Here is a 12309-nt window from a genome sequence, read left to right as displayed (position 1 = left end):
TAATAACCTTTTAAATTACAGCTACCCTGTTCCCTGTATTTATGATGCAATTAGATGGTAATATTGAACGCATAAAAACATACAAAAATTATGCACATACATGTAATTTAGCAGTGTTTGAAAGAAATGCCTGATAATGAACAACACAGTTTAATTAAATGAGAGCACATTTTTATTTATTTTTTTCCACCAAACTACAAGGTTGAGAAACTTAGGCGTAAAGTAAGTGTATAAATAGACTGCAAGGCAGAGAGCTACAGGATGGGAGATATGAAACTGTTCAAACTGACAGAAGAAAGATTGCAACAGAAATAACCATCTGCTGCAATTTTACTTCTATCTCCCTCCCCTTCATTATGCTCACCACTATGTGCAGCGTTCCCACAGTCAAACGCTGACATTTTGCTGTAACCTACTCAAAAAGTTCAAACTGATACTGTCACTCCACTCGTGTGTAGGTTGTTTACAGTTACCGAAACAGGAAATGTTGGCCTATTAATTTCTTGAACCCACAAAACCAAATTGGACTGCGAAAGTGAAGAGGAGGAAACATTTACCATAGTTGGAGGGCTGCCTGAAGTGGCACTTTTACTTTGAAAGTAAATGATGACAGTATCTTATATCTTTAGAGATTTATGCTTTATAATAGTGTATGTCTAACTTTGGTGGCAGTTTGGAGTCTGCTTGTCTGCTTCATTGGTTTACACTTTGTTATGAACTATCATCTGATTATGTCCTCTTTAATCAGAAAGTATCAGAATTGCAACATGTTTTAGATAAGCTTAATGAGGATGTGGAGCATGTGGTTGTGATGCAATCTTTGGTGAAAAATACTTACTTCAGACCTGGATGTGTCCCTGTTGAATAAAAAAAATATCTATATATATATATATCACACATTCGAGTCCAATTTCAAAGATCAGGGTTTAAAAATAACTAAAAGCAGCACCTTTCAACAGTGCACTGCTAAATGTTTACCCTAAGGCTAAAAAGTTAAAGATTACAGTTGCTAACACCTGCATGTTTTAAGCGTCTGCTGTGTGTGTGTGTGTGTGTGTGTGTGTAGGGGGGATTTCCAGTTCTGTGTGGAATATTCACATTGAACTTTGCACATGTAGACCTTTTTTTCCCTTTGCACATGCCAACAGAAAGCACCTGAGAGACTGTTTACTGTTAGCAGTGAAGGGAGTAGCACCCCTGGGAATCTTAAAGGAAACAGGTGTCTAAGTTCTGACAACATAATGCATTATGATTATTGTTGCGTAAGGATTGGTATGAATTCATTAACAAAGATAGTTCTCTTTCCCAAAGGTAGAAAAAAGAGAGAAAAAACAACAACGGGTAAATAGACCAGAGATGAGGACACATTAGCTCTGCAGTGCTGGCTGCGGGTGCAGGTGTGCCTGAAGACTGGCAGGGATGAAATACTGAACCAGGAACACATGGAGACTGGGCCAAATTTAACCATCTATTTTGACTGAGGAAGGGTGTGCATGTATGACGGAGCGAGGGAGGGAAATGGAGATTGTGTCTCGAATGTGTGTGTGTGTGTTTGCGTGTGAGCATGCTTTTGCATGCATATTAGAAGTTTGGATCCTGCTGTGGTGACAGATGTTCATTGCAGAGGTGGGCAGAGATGAGGAGCAGTGTCCAAATTAATCCATATGTGTGTGTTTGTGTGCCTGTGTGTGTGAGGAGGAGTATTATTCCCCGTGGAAGTCAGGAGTCCTTCACCTGTCTGCGTTGTCTTCACAACATTGCAAGTGTGTGTGTATGTGTGTGCGTACTGTATGCTGGCATGATTTACTGCATACAGGTAAGACTTCCACCTTCAGCCATAAAGTGATTGAGTTTCCTGAAGCTTTAGCAGCTGTCCAAACCCCAGGATTCACCCTGTGCCTCCCTCTGTCGTTTGCTCTCCTTCCTGTCTTTTGTTGTTTTTGGATTTTTATAAGCTCCTATTATATATTTATATAAATACACCTACTCGACATACACATACAATGCATTCATATACAGACACACACGGACACGCACACACATGGACATGCACACACACACACACACACACACACACACGGACACACACACACACACACACACAGACACACACACACACACACACACACACACACACACACACACAGCACCACATACTGTTTGATGATGGCTGAGGATGCAGATAAGCGTGCACCCACACACAGTAACACAAGGAAGTGCTGCTTTGGATGTTATGCAAAAAATCATAGCTCCTGCATAAAAAGATACATCAAGAAACAGACAGCAGAGTCAAGTGATTAGTTACACAATTAGACCCGTGAGTTCCAATAAAAAGCAGAAGCTCTAACTGTTTGTACCTTTGTGTAGGGAGAAATGAAACTTGTGAAACTCAGAATAAGTCAGATATGGGTTAAGATGTTTTACATCTTGTTGCGTTTTACAAAAAACACATCCATGATCCAACACATCAACAATCAGATATACCACCTTAGTTTTTATTTGTATTTTGAAATGACTCGGCATGCTGTTTAAGTCATTAAGTTGTCCAGCCTGGACAGATTTTCCAGATTATAAACAAAAAGGTGTTTAGCACAATATTAGCAGGTACTCTCCACCTTTATACAGTTCAGTCAAGTTACAATTTGGGACATTAGGGGGAGAGGCTTTGGACAAGTGCTGATACCACAGGATCAATTTAGTCTGCTGAGCAGGCCGACCCTTAGCTGTTTTAATTGGCTGTAATTGCAGCTGTAGTCTACTCAATGAAAGCAATCAAAGGCAAACAATTACAAGACATTGGTCACCAGCCCTCTGGGCAGAACTTCAGACCGGCAGACACGTGCACACACACACACACACAATTGCACACACACACACACACACACACACACACACATACACATGCATAAAGGCAGTCACCCACACATTTCCTGTGCGTTTCATGTAAGACGGTCTTTTCTTCTTTCTCTTCTGTTGGAGAGGAAGTACGGGTCTAATGACTTTTCCTATGCGTCACAAACACTGCATGTGGGAGGCAGACAGTCGCACTGCACGTGTGTGCATGTGAGAACCTTTATGCATATATGTATGAGTTTGTGAAGAGCGTGATACACGCAGGCTTTATTATGTATCTGTTACAGGATTCATGTGTATTTACGAGCAGTTTTTGAAATGCTTCATGTTTGTGTTTGTTTGCGTCTGTGAGAGAGTGTTTTGCATGTGTTACGGTATTAACAGGAAAGATGCAAGTCTGGCTACTGTTGAGTATTTTTGGTCTGTCACTGAAAAATAAGTTTGTCTCTGAAGAATTTTACACATAGCGCTTGTTTGATGTGACCATGTTCACATGTCCGTATATGTTTCTAATGAAGCGTGACCACAGAGTACTCTACGTGCGTGCAGTTTGTTTTTTGCATGTTCTTCTTGCTTCTTACTTCTTGTAAACACTCTTCTTGACACACCAGTGAGACCTCACACAGTTTGTAGAGCTCAATGTTTTTCTGTTTTTTTGTACTATTCACACTCTCGATATCGATCCTTCAATCAATATTTTATTTCTTATGAGAATTCGTGTGGACTGAGCTGAGAGTTCAGATATTATTTACTCTAGTATTGTATCCTATATTTATGATGGTTGCAACTGATACTTCTCCTGGCTTTTCCCATCATTATCACATAGCATTATTTTATTCTTCCCAAAAATGATAAGCTTTCAGAGTTAGCTTCATGAAGTAGTTTTTTAAAAGTTATTAAAAACCTTTTTTTTTGGTGCTTCAATATATATCTCAAGTATATAAATGCTGTGAATAACATATTGTACCCCGTTCTTATTCCTTTACTCAAGATCTAAAGAGTTGGTGATGAATGTCGGTATCAGTTATTTCTAAGGTTGTTGTACAAACATTCTGCGTGCATTTGCCACTACAAGCCAATGACATCATGTTATGGTTAGATGTATTCAATTCAATTGTCTATTTCTAAAGTCTTAAACATAACATTGATCAGTCAGCTCAAAAGGATGTGGAACAAAATGAAAGGTGTAGTCCCTTTATGCTACATAAGTAAAAAAAAACAAAAAAACCTTTGTGGAGTGTTGAGGATGAGTTCAGGGGTCCCAGAGCCTTTTTTGTGCTCTTTTCTGTGAGGGTGGTGTTGTGCGACGATCGTGAAAGATTTGCTTCAGTGTTGATTCCCAGGGCCCTAAAAACTGTTCTCTTGCTCCATGGTTTTGTTGACATTAAGCAGTAGATTGTTGTCTGTTCACCACTCTGCAAGATTGATTTCCTCATGATATGAACTCTTATCGTAGTTTGTAAAGCGGCCTGTTATGATGGTGTCATCTGCATATTTCACAATGTTGTTCGTTAGATGACCATCATTTCTAGTCATGGTTGTACAGTGTAAATGGGAAAGGACTGAACACATAGCCCAGGGGGGCTCCGGTGTTCAGAGTTTAAGTAAAGGAAGTGTGACTGTATATCTGAACTGTCTGGGGTCTGGTTGTAGTCCATTATCCAGTTGCAGAGGGTTGGACTCAAGCCACAAGTGCTAAGTTTACCAATCAGTTTCCTGATTGAGATTGTATTGAATGTTGAGCTAAAATCAACAAACAGCATTCTGATATGATGTAGGTGCTCTTATTCTGAAGACATTTGAAGGCAGTGGAGGGTAGTGGATATGGCATCCTCTGTGAAAATCTTGGTTTTGAATGCATATTGTTGAGGGTAAAGGCCTGCAGGGATGTTGTCTTTGATATGCTGGAGAACCAGTTTCTCAAATCCCTTAATCAGAATGAGGGTGAGTGCCAGTAGCCGTCGAGACTGGACACTGATGCTTTTTAGGTACAGGGACAATGGTGGCTGACCTGAAGCAGGTGGGAACAGTCTCCTGTGAGAGTGATATATTTATCAGTCAGTAATAGTAATAATAATGATAATAATAATAAAAATTATATGCATGGTTCCAAAATATTTCACAATCAAAACTGGTTCTGTTCTCTCACCACGGAGGTCAAACACCTCTAGCAATGTTAAACAATCACATGTCTGGCTGTAAACCACATCTCCAGTAGTCTGAATATACTTTATGAGCTGCCAGAGTGAAACAAGGTTAGCTAATCCCACAATGCTCGGTTGCCCCAGCTCCCGCTGCATTGAGCTTGCACAGTTCATCTCGGGCCACAGAGAAGTGTTTTGCTCAAAACGAGCACCCATTCACAGACCAAGGTTAGTGCTTAGCTATAAGCAAGTGACTATTGAAACATTATTTTAGGTGAAATGAAAAACAGAATCAAAAACACTCTTTTGATTGGATCCAAGGCCTTTCCTGAACTCTTCCTCCAAACTCATCACTCCCCTTCTCTACCTTTGCTCCCCGGTGCCAACTCCATCATTCCCCTTACTATGTCTTCCTCTTATGAACACCCACTCTCCCTTGCCTCCTCTGCCTTTTCTCTCTCTCACATGGCTTTTCTCCCCTGCTTCTCTCTCCCTCCCTGCCCTCCAATCACTCCATCCTTTCTCTTGTCATTCTCTAACTGTCGATCTCAACTCTTTCTGTTTCCTTCCCTGTCCTATTTCCACACACGTTTCTCTCTCACTGCCTTTCCACCCTTGTATCTGTCTGTCTTTTTGCCATGATGGAAATATTCATGACAATACCTTACTCAGTATATGTTCAACAATTTCCAGTCTTTATGCTAAGCTAAGCTAATTGGCCACTAGATGTAGCTTAGCATCCAGCCACAAGAGTGATGAAGAGTGATGTATTTTCTTGATTTGATCATGTTTCAATGACCATGCACTGACATGCATCCGTGCTGAGTTATAATCTCTCTGTTTCACATCATTTTAATGATGTTTTCAGCTACAATTTATTCTCAAGCAAGCATTTAAATGATTTTTATTTTACCCGGTGCCTAATTCCAGCAATTTCAGCTGATGGGAGCTACAGCTGGATCAGTGATACCACATTTCTTTACAGCGATTTAATGACTTGGGTTTGCCTCCTCGTCTTGAACATTTAAAAGGGAGTTCGCGTCTCCTGCTCCCCCTCTTGTTTCCCTTCGCTCTCTGTCTCTGCTGCTCTTTTTTAGCTCTCTTCAAACCCCCATCTCTTTCAGCTCCACATCATCAGCAGGGGGACTACTGTTGCAGTTGAGTTGAGTTCAGCTGAGGTCAGACAGACAGTGTGTGCTGCCCCGGGGAGATACGTTCGTACTGGCTACCAACCAGATAAGTTGGAGGGAGATGTCCTGGTATTTCCTCTCTCTCCCTCTCATTTGTGAGAGCTCGTTGCTCCCACTGAGCGTTGGAGGCTGAGAAGAGCTCCTGGGAAACCAAATCCGACCATTAGAGCAAGTAATAATAATAACAGGTGAAATACTGTCTCTCTCTCATTTCACTATCACTCCTTCTCAGCCCTTCCCCTCTTCCATCCCACATCTCATCTCCCATGTGCACACACACACACACACACACACACACACACACCTACACACACACATGCACGGATTGAATGATTTATTTATGTCAGCATAAATTACAGCAATAATCTCTGGTGTGCTGTATGTGAATCAGATACTGGTGGAGTTGGTGCTTCAGTGGCGATGTTTTCTGGTGTTTCGATGCCAGCTAATTTTGATCCGTGTGTGTGTGTGTGTGTGTGTGTGTGCGAGCGTGTGTTTGTTTAAACTCACTTGGCTTTCCCTGACAAGTTTGATCTGAGTAAACAAGGAGCCAGCCAAATGACTGTGGAGAGAGAGAGAGAGGGAGAGAGGTAGAGAGAGAGAGAACAGGGTCAGAAAGTGTGTGAAGCAGTGAGAGAGAGGCACACACTTACTCTGGCTAAACCCTGCAGTCTTGGGCAGGAAGCTGATATTTTCCCAGACTTACTTTACTCTTTTTTTTGGAGTCTGATCCGACAATTGTAGCTTCCTCTGAGGGGCTAATAATACAACAGAGCCATTGTGCAACGCGTCGTTTCCCCCCTCGCCTGATTTAGCAAGAGAGAAGGCGTTTGCATGAAATCTTTCCACTCCCAGTGTGGTTGGGTGGAGTTTCTTTTTTCTTTTTTTTCTACTGCCATCAGATTGGATTGTCACACCGCATTGTAATAATGCACTGTTATAGTCTGGCTCAGATGAACATGAATACATAGATAACAGTGCTGTAGCTAGTAGCCGCCGCGCAGTTCTCCATTTCCTGCGTCTATCTCGCCTTGGTGGTGTAGTTTATTTCAAATGTTTTTTTCTTTCTAGGTGGAGCAGCAATGTGGATTGAATTAGACGTAAGTGGACCTGCAGAATGAGAAGTACACTGGTAACCATTGTGGACATCGTAACACAAAAATGACAGAAAACAGTGCTTGATGATTGCTGCATTTGTAGACACGGAGCCTTAAAAACTCAGCGGATGAATGAGCTCATACACATGGTTAAGGCCAATTTAAGTGGAGGGGTTTTAATAGAACACATTTGGCACGTCACAAAATGGGCTTACATTGAATATAGATTAAAGTTACGAGATGATTTTAGAGTTTAGAGGTGTGCTCAGACAGAAAGCAAACCATTTTTTTTCACCGTGGCATTTGCAAGCAGGGCAATTTGTGTTTATTTCCCCCCAAACAGCCAATGTATAACCTAATAGCTCTAATAAACGTAAGTTAAGTACGTGCAGAGCCACATATTCTAGCTGTACCCTTCTTTAAGTTGCAAGCTTATGTTTGTTTAGGTTCAATTTTCTATTCCTCTCTTGACACAATGCTGTGCTTATGCTCTTGTTAGGTTTAGGCACTAAAACCACTTGTTCATGGTCAGGAAATACTGTGATTTTAGGGCTAGGGTTAGCTGGCAATGGTCCCTAAAAGCACCCAGCTTTGGTTTCCACAAACACAGTTGAGAATGCCCCCAGATTTTTAAAAAATATCCAGTGATGTCAGGCTTACAAATGCCAAAACGCAATGAAACCGAATCCCAGGGTTGAAAGTCAGTAAATAAATGTGGAATGTGAACGTGACATGGCACATTTTGTACAAATGTCAATATGGTACATAGCCTGGATGTATTTGTGGCTTGTGTCATGCTAACTGCTAACATTATTTCCTGACGACTGAAATGCAATTTACCAACTGTACACGGGCGTCAGATGCATGCCAGCTAAAAGCATATGCACCTAACATGAATATCATTTGACTTTTTATTCAAATATGATTTAAAGTTCCGGGAAAAGGCAAAACTGCATGGGAAATAGTGTTATTATTTTCCTATTTAGATACATCTACCTGCACCCACAACATTTGTATTCACTTTTGGAAATGTGTGGCCATCTTCTTTGAGTTTTGTATGGAATTATATATTAGTGCTGTTATATTACCATTGGCAATGGGCCTTCTGTAAACTGTATGCATCCAAATTTTATGAGCTCACTACTTGAGGAACTGTGTTTAGATACTTTCACTCTGATAAAAGTAACACTAACAATGGTGCTCTGAGATCTGATTGTCTTACATCTGGTTTATATTCATTGCTATTGCAAACTACATGAACTATCGGAGAAATGAGGACACGGTGCAGAATGATTTTATCAAATGCCTGAAGCTGGTGCTTTGTGGCTTTCGTTTACTTTTGAAGCTATCTAATAAGTCATCTAAAGGTTGGTTCTAAACAGCTGCGATATTGTATTTGCATTTCTTTAGATTAAAAATGATTAAAAACATCCATAAGGGTAGTAGCCTACATGTCTTATTTTGTCCTGTGGGAGGGGGCTGGGCTTTATTAGAAACTGTGTTGCGGACAGGCGCGTCATTAAAAGCAGTCCCACACAGACTAGAAGGCTGAATATAAGATGAAATTACTTGTTAGATGGATGGTTTCTGTAGCGATGCTGCCTTACAAAAGATAAAAGTGATTTTGCAAATGAAATAATAACCCTATGTTCACTGCATACCTGCGCTCTAGCTACATTCCATCAAACATGTGGACTTTAATACAGTATAATGTTTTGTTGAATTTTTAAACACACAAACCTTCACTTATTATTCACCTTTCCTACACATAAATGATCAATGGCCGGTCGGGGGATGAGATAATAATATAAATGCACAAGGAGGGCATTACTCTTACATGAGTTGTGAGAAATAAGTAGATAGTAGATCTAGTAGACCTCGACAGCGCAACATTAATAAGACAAATCACTTTGTATCCCAGCTTACCCTTGATCATCCCCGCAGGCACAGCAAACTCAGCCTGTCCGGCCAGGTTGACCTGTTTTTGTGTGTGTGTGTGTGTGTGTGTGAGAGAGAGAGAGACTGTAGCCTTGCACTTGCACGCATCCCTATCTGTTCATCTGGCTTTTGGCCTGCCTCGCTGTTTGTCTCCATGTTTGGCTAACCATGCATCTTTCATTTTATCAGTAAGTCCATCAATTGGTGTGTGTATGTGTGTGTCCATGGGTGAAATGACCACTGGGTTTCCCGCTGTGTTGACCACATGCTCCACTCCATTCTCCTCTCCTCCAGTCCTCCTTTTTCACCCCACCTGGCCGCTCTACCTTGACCACCCATGTTGTCCTGTAGGGCCCGGCTCCTTGTGTTGTGCTGAATGGCAGCATTATTCAGACATTTTTCATCCTAGGGGTTTCGGGGGCCCCGTATGGGGGGTCCCTGCAGGTGAAAGTGGTTCTCCATGAAAAAAGATCAAAACAAATGTGAAGTGGCACTCGGGGCATTTTCATACAAATACATTTTGCTGCACTCAATTGAAAGTTTTTATTTCACAGCAGATATTCAACCAGATCACATGGAGTGAAGTGGGTCTCTTCTGGCATCACCTACAGAGACTCAAATGTAGTGATGGAATGTAACTAAGTACATTTACTTAGGTATTGTTCTTTAACTTTGAGGAACTTGTACTTTGTTGAGTACTTCCATATTCTCCTACTTTGTACTCCCTACATTATGGAGGATAATGGACAGTACTTTTTACCCCTTTGTTAACTTTAGCTACTTGTTACTTTTTAGATTGCATCTGCATCAAAGCCAAAGTGGCATATTGTTAAAGCAATTGGTTTGATCCACAATCTTAAAAAAATACTGGATCTGCTAATCAGAAAAATGCAGATAATAGGACCCTGTCAAACTATAGTATATGTAAACATATGTCACATACTCTAAAATGTGATACTTTTACTTGCGCATTTGATACTCAAGTACATTTAATATCAGATATGTATGAATTTAACTATAATCATCAACAGAATGTAAAAAAACAGCAGTTTTGACATAACAATATCTTTGTGAGATATCTACTTAAGATAGTATGCTAACCAGCTAGCCTTGACTGGTCCCGGTCCAAAGCTCCCGTGCTTAGCGGTGTCAACACCAACACTCCTCTGCTACACCACTAGATGCACTGCTCACTGAGCTAACTAGCTAACAGCAGTTACAATAAGCAGCAGTTAGCTGGCCCATATTTGTTTTGAGTATGAAAACAAGAGATGGCCAGTTCTTACAAATCACACCTTTGAGACTTTTACTCATTTCCTACTTCTATGGGTGACTTTCACTTTTACCAAAGTAATATTTTGACCAACTATCTTTACTCTTTATTATGACCTTTGTGTATTTTATACAACTATGCTCAGCTGGTGCAGAACAGAAGCAAACCACAGTTTTAAAAGAGTCCTAAAACTGAAACATCTAGGGTTTAGTAACAATCCACATATTTTTTTACCATCACAAACTTTCATCCTCTCACTCCACCTGATCTCAGCTCTTTCATCTCTGCCCTCAAAGCCACAATATCCAGTAGTCGGAGACAATAAAGGTCTAATTTGTCTTGCCTGCCGCTTGTAAGCACACATACCTGACCGGTGGGCCATATGGTTAGTAAGATGCACTGGGAAGCTGATGTCTGTGTGTATAACCTCACCTGTCTGACATTTGCACGTTGAGTAATTAGGTTCCCAGAGCATTTGTCTGTGTGTGAGTGTGTTTGTGTGTGTGTGTGTGTGTGTGTGTGTGTGTGTGTGTGTGTGTGTGTGATTTCTGCGCAGGTCTCTTTGCCCATGTCTTCTCATTATGGCACTAATTACCCGGGTGTGGACTTGGAAAAAAAGGGACGCAAGATTTTGAGTCCAGAGACAGGAGGTGACCTGGCGTGTGCGGGTCTAGACTGATCTAGATGATTAGAAGGTGTGCCACAGTGACATTGGGCCTCATTCATGAACCGTTCTTACGAACAAATTTGTTCTTAAGTCCCACTTACGAAGATTTTGCGAAGATTGTGGCATTCATGAATTTTTTCTTATCTAGGATTTTAGGCAAGAACAAATCCTACCAACACTCAGGAGTACTCTTACGCACATTTCAGTGCCGAAATGTTGGCATGGTTGTGTTTTCTTCTCTTGTGTAGTTCAATAAAATGCAATATTACAGTGATAATTCTGTCATATTTATTCATTTATTTATTTATTTCATATTTTTGGTCATTTACAAATAATTTAAATTCTAAAATAAATTAAATGTGCCAATGATTTAAGATAAATCAAGTAAATTGGAAACATGCCATCAATTAGTAACCCCCCCACCCTATTTATACGTGGCATTTCTCCATCCAAGGCCCGCAAAACAATGGTATATATATTGTTGCTATGGCTTTCATCAATGTAAGAACACAGCTGCGAACAATTCTGAGGCTTAAGAACGCGTTGGTGAATCTGACGTAGGGTTTTCTTAAGGAACCTCTTAAGAACAACTTAAGAAAGAATCTAAGAAGATTCTTAAGAAGATATTGGTGAATGAGGCCCATTGAGTGTAAAAACAAGAGGATTTGGCGCAGGGAGTGTTTTTGTTTTACCTGCTTCCTTCCTCTGTTTTAACAGTTTACAAAGAATGGCCAAAAAAGAGGGCAAAGCTGTGCGGACCCTGTGGCGAAATCTCAAAACACTTTTTAAAATTTGATCCAATTACATTATGGCGTCCCGCTTTCCGATGGTCAAATGATCCCCTCTCAGAGTGCTCGTGAAGGCACGTCACTGATATTAAGGCCATTCAGAACAATTGAAATAAGTGCTTGCACCTCTTTGCCCTGCTGTAAACATTCACTTGTGCCCTCTTTAAACTTTCTTCCAGTCTCTATTTAAAGGGCAGACGCTAGTAAAACTACCCAGCTGTCTGCTCTCTCTCCTTTCCCCGGTAAACCTAGCCAGCTGTCTGCCCTCCACTTCTGACCTTGTTTTGATGAACACAGTTGTATGTGTGCGCGAGTGCACACGTGAATGTGTGCGTGCGTGTGTGCATACATGTCAGTGG

General features: G+C 40.8%; 1 long non-coding RNA gene across 3 annotated transcripts in view; it reads left to right on the top strand.

Moving 5' to 3' along the window:
• The window catches only part of LOC115567807 (uncharacterized), a 114621-nt gene that overhangs the window by 58815 nt on the left and 43497 nt on the right, over nt 1–12309 (top strand). The window lies entirely within an intron of this gene.

The sequence above is a fragment of the Sparus aurata genome, chromosome 17 (assembly GCF_900880675.1).
Source record: "Sparus aurata chromosome 17, fSpaAur1.1, whole genome shotgun sequence".
Classification (NCBI taxonomy): domain Eukaryota; kingdom Metazoa; phylum Chordata; class Actinopteri; order Spariformes; family Sparidae; genus Sparus; species Sparus aurata.
Note: the sequence above shows the minus strand (reverse complement) of the source record. Positions and strands in the feature narration are given on the sequence as shown.